The following is a 14,100-nucleotide window of genomic DNA, read 5'->3' on the forward strand; positions in this document are numbered from 1 at the left end:
CCAGCAGTGCAAAGAGAGCAGTGTATTACGAACAAAGTGCAATGCAGATATAGTGTGTAGTGGATATGTATAATATATATAAACAGTATGCATAAACAGTAAAGTGAAGGTGGAAGTGTCTGTAGGTGAACATTAAGGTGCAAATGTGATGTGGGGAGAGGTTGGGGATGATGGAGGGGGATGGTGGATGTCAACGTGGTGCAGAGTTGAGGGTGTTGACCGCTGAGGGGAAGAAACTGTTCCTGAGCCTGCTGGTCCTGGAATGGAGGTTCCTGTAGCGCCCCCCGGAGGGAAGGAGGGCAAACAGTCTGTAGTGGGGGTGTGGGGTCCCTGACGATGCTGCGTGCCCTCCGCAGGCAGCGCTTGAGGTGGATGGACTCAATGTCAGGGAGTGAAGTTCTGGTGACACCGTTAGTCAAAAGTTTCTACACCAGATGTCTAACTGACAGTGCTGTATACATTTAAAGAAGAGATTCCTTCTGCATTTGATTCAATACCACGTCTCAATGTGACGGAGGACTCCTGTGCTAACTTTAGTCCGTCCCAGATTGATCATCTTGTCGATAGTGCTACAGGCTCACTGAGAATGACACTAGACTTGATAGCCCCACTGAAGAAAAAGACAGTGAGGCAAAGGAGGTTTGCTCCCTGGTAGAACCCTCAGACCCGCGACCTAAAGCAAACTTCACGAAAACTCGAAAGTATATGGCGTTCCACCAATCTGGAAGAATCACGCTTAGTTTGGAGAGATGGTCTTAAAACATATAAAAAGGCTCTCCGCAATGCCAGAGCAGCCTATTACTCATCAGTAATAGAGAAAAATAAGAACAACCCCAGGGTTCTCTTTAGCACTGTAGCCAGGCTGACAGAGAGTCACAGCTCTGTGGAGCCGTGTATTCCTATAGACCTCAGTAGTAATGACTTCATGAACTTCTTCAAGGAAAAGATTTGAACTATTAGAGGCAAGATTGATGATCTCTTGCCCTTAACTACTGCCGATCCGTCCTCAAGAGGAGTGGCCTTGGAAACGGCTGTATGCCCTGGTGTATATTTGGATACCTTTTCTCCCATTAACCTAGACCAATTGTCTTCAACGGTTTCTACTTCTAAACCGTCTACCTGTCTCTTAGACCCCATCCCAACGAGGCTGCTTAAAGACGTGTTGCCTTTAATTGGCACCTCTCTGCTGGATATTGTTAATGTGTCTTTGCTAACAGGCCATGTACCACATTCCTTCAAAGTAGCTGTAATTAAACCTCTCCTGAAGAAGCCCACTCTTAATCCAGAGGTGTTGGCTAACTACAGACCGATCTCTAACCTTCCCTTCCTCTCTAAGATCCTTGAGAAAGTAGTCGCAAATCAGTTGTGTGACTTCCTACATCAGAATAGTTTATTTGAGGAGTTGCAGTCAGGATTTAGAAAAGACCACAGAGACAGCACTGGTGAGGATTACTAATGACCTCCTAATGCATCAGATAAAGGACTCATCTCTGTACTGGTCTTGTTAGATCTTAGTGCTGATAAAGGACTCATCTCCGTACTGGTATTATTAGACCTTAGTGCTGATAAAGGACTCATCTCTGTACTGGTCTTGTTAGACCTTAGTGCTGATAAAGGACTCATCTCTGTACTGGTCTTGTTAGATCTTAGTGCTGATAAAGGACTCATCTCTGTACTGGTCTTGTTAGACCTTAGTGCTGATAAAGGACTCATCTCCTTACTGGTCTTGTTAGACCTTAGTGCTGATAAAGGACTCATCTCCGTACTGGTCTTGTTAGACCTTAGTGCTGATAAAGGACTCATCTCCGTACTGGTCTTGTTAGACCTTAGTGCTGATAAAGGACTCATCTCCGTACTGGTGTTATTAGACCTTAGTGCTGCGTTCGACACCATTGATCATGACATCCTATTACAGAGACTGGATCAGTCGATTGGCATTTCAGGTACCGCACTAAATTGGTTTAAATCCTATTTATCAGATCGATCTCAGTTTCTATTTGTAAACGATGAAGCCTCAATGACCACCAACGTTAATCACGGAGTTCCACAAGGTTCTGAGCTTGGACCAATTTTATTTACCTTATATATGCTTCCTTTGGGCAATATTATAAGGAAACACTGCATAAACTTTCATTGCTATGCAGACGATACTCAATTATATCTATCGATCAAACCAGAGGAGACCAACCAGCTCGCTAAAATTCAAGAATGTCTTAAAGACATAAAAACATGGATGACCTGCAACTTCCTGATGTTAAACTCAGACAAAACTGAAGTTATTTTACTGGCCCTGAACACCTCAGAGATCAATTATCTGGTGATGTGGTTTCTGTAGATGGCATTTCCCTGGCATCCAACACCACTGTAAAGAATCTCTAGTTATCTTTGACCCAGACTTGTCCTTTAACTCCACGTTAAGCAAATCTCAAGGACTGCATTTTTTCATCTACGTAACATTTAAAAAATCAGGCACATCTTGTCTCAAAAAGATGCAGAAAAGCTGGTTCACGTGTTTGTTACTTCCAGACTAGATTACTGCAACTCCTTATTATCAGGCTGCTCTAATAAGTCTCTTAAATCCCTCCAGTTGATCCAGAATGCTGCAGCTCGTGTACTCACAAAACTAAGAAAAGAGATCACATGACTCCTGTATTAGCTGCTCTGCACTGGCTCCCTGTAAAATCAAGAATCACATTTAAAATTCTTCTCCTCACCTACAGAGCCTTGATTGGTGATGCACCATCATATCTTAAGGAGCTTGTAGTACCATATTGCCCCACTAGAGAGCTGCGCTCACTAAATGCGGGGCTACTTGTGGTTCCTAGAGTCCTAAAAAGTAGAATGGGAGCCAGAGCCTTCAGTTATCAAGCTCCTCTTTTATGGAACCAGCTTCCACTTTCAGTCCAGGAGGCAGACACAGTCACCTCATTTAAGAATAGACTTAAGAGTTTCCTCTTTAATAGCCCTTATAGTTAGGGCTGAATCAGGTTTGCCCTGGTCCAGCCCCTTGATATGCTGCTATAGGCTTATAGGCTGCTGGGGGATGTTTTAGGATACACTGAGCACCTATCTCCTCTTCTCTCTCTCCTTATGGATGAATTCACATCTCTCCATTGCACCTTATTAACTCTGCTTCCTCCCCGGAGTCGTTGTGACTTCACGTCTCATAGGGTCCATTGGACCTGGAGGTGTCTGATGCTGGTGAGCCGGCCTCCCATTGGCCCTGCTGATGCCCCCCTCCTCTCTACCTCCTTCTGTTTCATGGATTGGAGTTCCATTCATACATTGTCATATTCCTGTAATGTATTTATGTAACTCTGTAACTCTGTTCATCTGGTCACATGACATCTATTCATGATGCAGTTAGTAAGGATGCTCTCGTTGGTGCAGCGGTAGAAGTTCACCAGGATCTGAGGAGACATGTGGATCTTCTTCAGTCTCCTCAGGAAGAAGAGACGCTGGTGTGCCTTCTTGACCAGGGTTGAGGGTCCAAGAGAGGGCCTCGGAGAGATGTGGACACCCAGAAACCTGAAGCTGGAGACACGCTCGACCTCCGATCCGTTGATGTGGACGGGGGCGTGTGTGCAGCGTTTGGTCTTTCTGAAGTCCACAATGATCTCCTTGGTCTTTTCGGTGTTGAGGGCCTGGTTGTTGTTGGGCACACCACAGGTGTGCAGTCGTGGGTGAACAGGGAGTAGAGGAGAGGACACAGCACACAGCCCTGTGGAACGCCAGTGCTCAGGGTCAGGGTAGAGGAGGTGTGATGACCTAACCTAACACACTGGGGTCTGTTGTTTAGGAAATCCAGTATCCAGCTGCAGAGGGAGGTGTTGATGCCAAGGTCACCTAGTTTGGTATTCAGTTTGGAGGGGATGATGGTGTTGAATGCAGAACTGAAATCGATGAACACCCACAAATGTTTTTATTGTCGTGGGCGGAGTGAAGCGCTGTAGAGATGGCGGCTTCTGTACACCTGTTCTGGCGGTAGGCGAGTTGGAGGGGGTCTAGAGTGGGTGGTAAGCAGGTTTTGAGATGAGCCAGGACCAGTGACAGGTTGAGGACCCCAGTCAGCTGCCCAGCTGATGTTATTGATCTGAATATTAAATACACTTCCTGTAGATTCACTGCTCCTTCCTGTACTGCTGGGTAGTATTGTCTGAATCAGAATCATAAAACACGGGACGAGATGTTAAAACTGTCCATTGTGCCAATAGATGGTATGCACTCACATGAGCTTTGCCGTGATGTTGACAGAGTGGCATGGGAGGTTTATTTCTTAAACTGGGTTAAGATGTCAATTTTGGGACACATCCTCTGTAGTGTGCCTTTGAATCAGTGGGTGTTTCGGCCTTTGATCACTAAACACACTCAACAAAGGTGGCCAGCTAAAGGGTGATCAAGCCTTAGCGTGTGTCCCATGCCCAATTAAGATTTCCCACGGGACTATGCAAGGCAGGGGCGTCTTCTTCCCTGAGCCAGCCCGTCTTCTTCCCTGAGCCAGCCCTACAGCTGACCGCATACCTCATATGCCCTCCTCAAGTTGGAGGGATCTGAATTGGGTTCTCAGGTGGGGGTGGGGGGGTCATGAAGTTATAGCCCAGCAAGGGTCCTTCTGTTTGATCCAGATCCACTGGCTCCTCTTTCAGCTGCTTGAGAAACTGCTCTGACGGTCTGCTGCAGAACCTGTCCATGTATTCCAAGTTCTTTCAGCAACCTTAATAATATTACGTCATCATTTATCAGTTTATTCTATTTTGTTTCATCATCAACATAGTAACTCAAGTTATCAACATAACCATATGATATTACAACATTATATATATTCTATTATCAACAACAACAACAATCATAATATCAGTAATATATACAAAATTAATAACATTGTTAATATCGGTACTATTCATAATAATAATAATATCATTAATAAAAATCAAAACAATATCAGTAATATAATAATACAAATAACATAAAATCATTAATAACAATATAAATAATAATATCAGCACTAATAATATCAGTAATACAAAATGTGTGCATATGTGTGTGTGTATATTATATTATATTATCAGTAATACAATGTTCACGCACACAAACAAACACACTGCATGCCGCAGCGGACACGCCCCCTAAAGAGACCTGACCTCCGGTCGTTATGGTAAACGAGCCCGTCGCGTCAGGAGGGGGCGGGGCCGGCTGCGGTCTGCTCCCCGCGTGAGGCGGCCCGGCGGCCCGCAGCTCGAGCAGAGGCCGCTGCCTGGCTGGATGTCTGCTTCTCCTTTTTAAATCAAGTTTAACTTTCTGTTCCCTGTGACGTGGATGTCACGTATGAACGCGGTTACGTCATCGCTGTGTTTCTAGTGCAAGAAGACGGAGAGCAGAGGGGAAGTGGATCTCAGAGTTTCCTTCTCATTTCTCTAGTCTGCACGCTTCATCTCTTTATATCATTAGGGTCGTCGTGACGACTTCGTCGTAGAGGAACCTTTTGTTTTTCGTGGAATTCTTCTTCTTCTCTAGCAATGAAAGTGTTTTTGGGGCCTTTATCATATCCCAAAAGTTGTTAAATTTGACTTACATATCAGGACTGGTGAAAAATGTGATATTTTAGAGGTCTCGCCTTTGGGTATAAAGAAATGTCTCTATAGCGCCCCCTTGAGGCAAAAAAGCCTACGCTTTTTGCTAACAATGACCAATTGACTTGAAATGTTGTACACCTGTCCACTTGGACCTGCTCTACAAAAAAGTTCATGGTGGCCATAAAATGCGCCAACTTAGATTTTCCGTCATTTTGAATTTTGTAAAAAACACGTTTTCTCCATTTTCTCCTAAACGCTGGGTCCGATCTTTACGAACATTTCTGTGGTTCATTATTGCTTCAATGTCATGAACAGTTATCAAAAGCTTGTTGATATCTCATTGCATTTTAAGGGGTTCGGCCTCATATTTAAAGACAAATAACTTCCAAATGACTTGGCCTATCCATACCAAATCGCTAGCATATGTCCACATTGAGTCCCTTAACGTTCCCTAATTTTGTCATAATATTTGAAGATTAGGGGGCGCTGCAGTCAATCGCTCAATATTGCCATTTTTAGCCTTTTTTCACGTTTTTGGGTGTTGTAAAACTGCGAACTCCTCCTAGAGCTTAAACCCGATTAATTACAAAATCGGGCAGTGTGTTCTAGAGACCTTAGCCATGAAAAGTTATAAAAGGATTTTAAAAATTCAAAACTATGTGCGTAGGGTTCTATTTCAAAGAACCGCCATTCACCATGAAAATGTAAGTTGTTTTAACTCGGCCATACATGATCTAATCTGCTCCATATTTCTCATATTTCTGACATACTGACCCTGTAGACATCCATATGATAATTTTGCATTCTAGTCATAGCGCCACCTAGTGGCACATTTTTAACCTTTTCTTCACGTTTTGGGGAGTTGTAAAACAGCGAACTCCTCCAAGAGATTAAACCTGATTCATTCCAAAGTCGGGCAGTTAGTAGTGAAAAGTTATCAAAGGATTTAAAAAATATAAAACTTTGTTTTAAACGGCAAAGAACACCATTCACCATAAAAATGTAAGTTGTTTTAATACATTATGTAATCTGCTCCATATTTCTCATATGTCATGACACACTGACCCTGAAGACATCCATATGATAATTTTGCATTCTAGTCATAGCGCCACCTAGTGGCAACAGTAGGTTACATGTTTTCTACTCTTTTACCCTTCTCCTCACAGATTAATCAGATCCCTCTCAGAATGTGTCAGAATAGACTTAAGACCTTGATAATGCTTCACTGTGAAGATTGTATGGACTCGTTGAAGGGCGGTGAGGTCTGATCCTTCGCCGTGACCGAATAAACCAATGTAACATGCTCCAAACATAACTAAACTTAGCACACACATTTAAAGTCAAAGATGTAGTTACCTGATACGATTTTAATGCTTCAGAATGGCAATATGGCTCGATAGCGCCCCCTACAAACATTAATTTAAGCAGCCCCGGTGCTACGCTTCACCTACATTAATGAAACTTGGTAGGCATATGTAAAACATGTCAACTGAAAAGAAGGTCTCTTGGAACCATGCTCTAAACGGTACCGGAAGTCAGTTTGTGTGATTTCTTTATTATTTTTTGTGTATTTCTTACCACTATACGTTACTAAACTCCTGATGAAGGCCATTGATCAGATCCCCTTTAAATGTATTATGTTGATGCATGTTGTCTCGGGCCATACGGTGGATACAGCAAGTGGTGGACTGTTTGCAGTACAGTATAATTTCCAGCTTTGCTCCGTGCAGGAAAACACGGCTAACTCGCAGACGCTCACTCCGACGGTCGCAGACATTCCCGGACCGCTTGAGCCGGCGTCCGGCCAGCACCCCGACGTGGAGGAGGAACGAGGACCCGCACATCGCTGCTTGCAGCTTTAATTATATATCTTATTATATCACATCATATAACTTTATATCATATTATATCACTATGAAGACTCGGAGGATAAAGACCTAGGAGTCTTTCATGGGAGTCTTCGGTGGTGGCTGAGGGCGGCTGAGTATAAACATTTCCCTGTGATGATGTGTTTTCCTTCCATGCCTGTGTGCACATCTACTCGTAGATATTATAGACTGCGGACTGGTTCACACATGCATCAAAATCCTTCCTCTCTTATTTATCCCACCCGCTCCACACAGACCCAGCGCCTCGTCACAGGGGATCTCTGGAACTGCCAGTCAGCTAACCTCAAGGCAGACTTCATCTCTGGCTTCGCTATCAAGCAATCGCTGGACTTCCTGGCTCTCAGAGACCTGGATCACACCAGACAACATCAACCCCTTCTGCTCTCTCCTCTCTTTCTGCCACACACCCAGACCCTCTGGTCGGGGTGGTGGTTCAGGTCTACTCATCTCCCCCAAATGGGTTTTTTACATTATGTACCCCACTGTCTTTTGAGTTTCATGCAGTGACGGTTACTCATCCGGTTCAACTAACCATTGTTGTTCTCTACCGTACACCTGGTTCCTTGGGAGACTTCTTGGAAGAACTAGACGTCCTCCTATCAAACTTCCCAGAAAACGGCCCCCGCTCATCCTTCTGGGTGACTTTACCATCCAGACAGAGAAGTCATGTGACCTGCTACTCTTCCTGTCTTCCTTTGCTCTCTCTCAGTCCTTCTCCTCCTACTCACAAAGCTGGACACCACCTTGACTATATTTTCACCAGAAACTGCTCCACAGCTAACCTCACTGTAACTCCACTTCTTCATCTCTTACTCTCTCCCACTCTTTAGAACTGACAACCCTCCCACAACGGACTCTGCACCTGTCCGTCGCAACATCCACACCCTCTCACCCTCTCTCCCTCTCACCTTCTTTCCCTCTCACCCTCTCTCCCTCTCACCCTCTCACCCTCTCTCCCTCTCACCTTCTTTCCCTCTCACCCTCTCTCCCTCTCACCTTCTTTCCCTCTCACCCTCTCACCCTCTCACCCTCTCTCCCTCTCTCCCTCTCACCCTCCTCTCTGGCCTCCTCTGTTCTGTCAGCCCTCCCTTCAACCGATTCCTTCTCACTCATGCAGCCTAACTTCGCCACTGACACTCTCCTCTCTACTCTGTCGTCCTCTCTTGATTCTCTCTGTCCTCTTATGACTCTAAAGGTCCTCAAGTCCTCTTACGACTCTAAAGGTCCTCAAGTCCTCTTAGGCCTCTAAAGGTCCTCAAGTCCTCTTAGGCCTCTAAAGGTCCTCAAGTCCTCTTACGACTCTAAAGGTCCTCAAGTCCTCTTACGACTCTAAAGGTCCTCAAGTCCTCTTACGACTCTAAAGGTCCTCAAGTCCTCTCCGGCTCCGTGGCTATCCGAACCGGTGCGCGCCAAGAGAGCCACTATGCGAGCATCAGAAAGGAAATGACGAAAATCCAAACACGCCAGCGACCTGCTCGCCTATCACTCTCTTCTCTCCTCCTTCTCTGCGTCCATCTCTGCAGCCAAAAGTCTGTTCTACCAATCCAGAATCGAATCCTCTTTATCTAACCCCAAAAAGCTCTTCTCAATTTTTTCCAACCTCCTTGACCCCCCTGGTCCCCCCTCCCTCCACCCTTCTACCAAGCCACTTTGTTGACTACTTTACAAAAAAGATAGACGACATACGCTCTTCATTTACTAATCCATCTTCCATAACTACACCTCCATTAACTTCATCTTCTTCCCCCTCCTTTTCCTCTTTTATCCCCCTGTCTCCTAATCAAGTTCTTACCTTGGTAAACTCTGACCCCCCCACCACCTGCCCCCTTGACCCCATCCCTTCTCACATTCTTCAGTCCATTGCAGTCCTTCTTCCCTTTCTCACCCATCTTATTAACACCTCCCTCTCAACCGGCTGTTTCCCTAACTCTCTGAAGGAGGCGGAGTCAACCCTCTCCTGAAGAAACCCACTCTGGACCCATCTGAAGTCAACAACTACAGACCTGAAGTCAACAACTACAGACCTGAAGTCAATAACTACAGACCTGTCTCTCTCCTCCCCTTCCTTTCCAAAACTCTAGAGCGAGCTATCTTTAACCAAGTCTCCTCCTTTCTTCACAGTAACAACCTTCTAGACCCCCACCAGTCTGGATTCAAGACCACTCAACAGAGACTGCCCTCCTTGCTGTCCCTGAGCAGCTTCACACTGCTAGAGCAGCCTCTCTCTCCTCTGTCCTCATCCTTCACACTAGAGCAGCCTCTCTCTCCTCTGTCCTTATCCTTCACACTAGAGCAGCCTCTCTCTCCTCTGTCCTCATCCTTCACACTAGAGCAGCCTCTCTCTCCTCTGTCCTTATCCTTCACACTAGAGCAGCCTCTCTCTCCTCTGTCCTCATCCTTCACACTAGAGCATCCTCTCTCCTCTGTCCTCATCCTTCACACTAGAGCATCCTCTCTCCTCTGTCCTCATCCTTCACACTAGAGCATCCTCTCTCTCCTCTGTCCTCATCCTTCACACTAGAGCAGCCTCTCTCTCCTCTGTCCTTATCCTTCACACTAGAGCAGCCTCTCTCTCCTCTGTCCTTATCCTTCACACTAGAGCATCCTCTCTCCTCTGTCCTCATCCTTCACACTAGAGCAGCCTCTCTCTCCTCTGTCCTCATCCTTCTAGACCTTTCCGCTGCCTTTGACACAGTGAACCACCAGATCCTCATGTCCTCCCTCCAGGACCTGGTATCTCAGGCTCTGCTCTCCCTCTTCTCATCCTACCTCACCGACCGCTCTTACCGGGTAACCTGGAGAGGATCTGTGTCTGAGCCTTGTCCTCTGACTACTGGGGTCCCTCAGGGCTCAGTCCTTGGTCCTCTTCTCTTCTCTCTGTACACCAACTCTCTCTCTCTGTCATTCGCTCGCATGGCTTCACCTACCACAGCTATGCTGACGACACCCAACTGATCCTCTCGTTTCCCCAATCTGAAACACAGGTAGCAGCACGAATCTCTGCCTGTCTGACTGACATCTCTCAGTGGATGTCTGACTGACATCTCTCAGTGGATGTCTGACTGACATCTCTCAGTGGATGTCCGCACACCACCTGAAAATTAACCCGGACAAGACTGAACTTCTCCTCCTTCCAGGAAAAGGCTCTCCCACCCACGACCTGACTATCACCTTCAACAACTCAGTGCTGGTTCCGACTCCGACTGCCAGGAACCTCGGAGTGACACCTGTCAGTGAACTCTCCCTGACTGCCAACATTACCACAACAACACCCTCCTGTAGGTACATGCTGTACAACATCAGGAGAATACGACCTCTTCTCACTCAGAAGGCGGCACTCTGGTCCAGGCTTTGATCATCTCACAGCTAGACTACTGTAACTCCTCCTTCAGGTCTACCTGCTAATGCCATTCGACCTCTACAGCTCATCCAGAATGCAGCTGCTCGACTGGTCTTCAACCTCCCGAAATTTACCCACACTACTCCGCTCCTCCGCGACCTTCACTGGTTACCGGTGGCCGTCCGCATCCGCTTCAAAACATTGGTACTTGCGTACCGTGCTGCGAACAGATCGGGTCCGGTCTACATCCAGGACATGGTCCAACCTCACACCCCACCTTGTTCACTTCACTCGGTTTCTGCCAATCAGCTTGTAGCTCCGTCACTTCGAGCTAAACACTCAACAAAGTCACGACTGTTTGCTGTGCTGGCTCCTCATTGGTGGAACGAGCTCCCCATTGACATCAGGACAGGAAGTCTCTACAAACTAAAAACACATATTTTTCGACTATTCCTTGAATAGGGAAGGTAGAGCCGTAGTAGCACTTTAGTAGCACTTAAATGTCTCTTACTGATAGTACTCTGTAGTTTGACGTTATTGAAGAAATTGTACTTTCTTGATTCTTGTTGTTCTGAGTTTGGACTCATGGTTTAATGCACTTATTGTAAGTCGCTTTGGATAAAAGCGTCAGCTAAATGACATGTAATGTAATGTAATAATCACTTTATATTATATTCTATCACTTTATATCATATATTGTATCTTTTTATATCATATAATATCACTTCATAGTATAAAGTGATTTATATATGATATAAAGTTACCTATAATATATGAAGTGACATAAAATAACATGATATAAAGTGATATACAATTATATAATATATTATATGGTATAAAGTTTATACCATATAATATATTATATCATATTATATACTTTTATATCATATCTGATGTCATTTTATATCCTTTTAAATCACATGTCCTGTTAAAGTTACTGTTTTCATGAAACAGCTTCCATACTCTTATAGCCATCTCCGGATGGCCTTTCTTCTCAACCTCACACATGTCTCTGGTTTCTTCCTCCTCCATGATCCCCACGGGGATCGTCAGAGTTTCCTCTTCCTCACAGACCCAGCGGCCGTGACGCTGCTGAGCTCCAGATCCTCAGAGTGGGTTTCTTTTGGCTGATGTGGAGCCGAGAGGCCCGGCTGGTTTTTACGAGGCGAGTGCGCCCATATAGCCCTGTATACTTGTGGCTGATCCTATAGGCTGCTCCACAGATGCTTTATTGTCTCCTCCCTGGATACCAGCCCTTCCTTTAGGAATGCTTGTTTTCAACAGAGAACACACACAGATCCTGCAGGGACTTCACTTCACGAGAGCGCCTTTTCAATCAGTTAATACACCAGTGTGTTTCAGTAGATTTTCATTCTTCATCTTCATAGTTTATGGATTTGGTTTGTTCTGTCTGTCTGAGTTGATTTTACATGATAGTTTATCAGTGAATAATCTGATGATATTAAAGGTTCTTTATTAATATCTCCTCACCAATTATCATCTCCATAAAGAGAGTAAAAGTGCGTGTGCGCGTGTGTCATCAGTGCTTCTCCTCTCTTTGTTCACACAGTCGGCCATGTGGCATTTAGTGTGTGTTAGCATATATTGTTGGCACATGAAGGTTCATATTGTTAGCACATGAAGGTTCATATTGTTAGCACATGTTGTTAGAACATTTAGGTTCATGTTGTTAGAACATGTTGTTAGAACATTTAGGTTCATGTTGTTAGCACATGTAGGTTCATATTGTTAGCACATGTAGGTTCATGTTGTTAGCACATGTAGGTTCATATTGTTAGCACATGTAGGTTCATGTTGTTAGCACATGTTAGAACATTTAGGTTCATGTTGTAAGCACATGTAGGTTCATATTGTTAGCACATGAAGGTTCATATTGTTAGCACATGAAGGTTCATGTTGTTAGCACATTTAGGTTCATATTGTTAGCACATGTAGGTTCATATTGTTAGCACATGTAGGTTCATGTTGTTAGCACATGTTAGAACATTTAGGTTCATGTTGTAAGCACATGTAGGTTCATATTGTTAGCACATGAAGGTTCATATTGTTAGCACATGAAGGTTCATGTTGTTAGCACATTTAGGTTCATATTGTTAGCACATGTAGGTTCATATTGTTAGCACATGTAGGTTCATGTTGTTAGCACATGTTAGAACATTTAGGTTCATGTTGTAAGCACATTTAGGTTCATGTTGTTAGCACATGTAGGTTCATATTGTTAGCACATGAAGGTTCATGTTGTTAGCACATTTAGGTTCATATTGTTAGCACATTTAGGTTCATGTTGTTAGCACATGTAGGTTCATATTGTTAGCACATGTAGGTTCATGTTGTTAGCACATGTTAGAACATTTAGGTTCATGTTGTAAGCACATGTAGGTTCATATTGTTAGCACATGAAGGTTCATGTTGTTAGCACATGAAGGTTCATATTGTTAGCACATGAAGGTTCATATTGTTAGCACATGTTGTTAGAACATTTAGGTTCATGTTGTTAGCACATTTAGGTTAATGTTGTTAGCACATGTTAGAACATTTAGGTTCATGTTGTTAGCACATGTAGGTTCATGTTGTTAGCACATGTAGGTTCATATTGTTAGAACATTTAGGTTCATGTTGTTAGCACATAAAGGTTCATATTGTTAGAACATGAAGGTTCATGTTGTTAGCACATGAAGGTTCATATTGTTAGCACATGAAGGTTCATGTTGTTAGCACATGAAGGTTCATATTGTTAGCACATGTTGTTAGAACATTTAGGTTAATGTTGTTAGCACATGTTGTTAGAACATTTAGGTTCATGTTGTTAGCACATGTAGGTTCATGTTGTTAGCACATGTTAGAACATTTAGGTTCATGTTGTAAGCACATGTAGGTTCATATTGTTAGAACATTTAGGTTCATGTTGTTAGCACATGAAGGTTCATATTGTTAGAACATGAAGGTTCATGTTGTTAGCACATGAAGGTTCATATTGTTAGCACATGAAGGTTCATGTTGTTAGCAAGTGAAGGTTCATATTGTTAGCACATGAAGGTTCATGTTGTTAGCACATGAAGGTTCATATTGTTAGCACATGTAGGTTCATATTGTTAGCACATGTAGGTTCATGTTGTTAGCACATGTTAGAACATTTAGGTTCATGTTGTTAGCACATGTAGGTTAATATTGTTAGCACATGTAGGTTCATGTTGTTAGCACATGTAGGTTCATGTTGTTAGCACATGTTAGAACATTTAGGTTCATGTTGTTAGCACATGTAGGTTCATATTGTTAG

This window comes from Cyclopterus lumpus, chromosome 8 (genome assembly GCF_009769545.1).
Source record: "Cyclopterus lumpus isolate fCycLum1 chromosome 8, fCycLum1.pri, whole genome shotgun sequence".
NCBI lineage: Eukaryota > Metazoa > Chordata > Actinopteri > Perciformes > Cyclopteridae > Cyclopterus > Cyclopterus lumpus.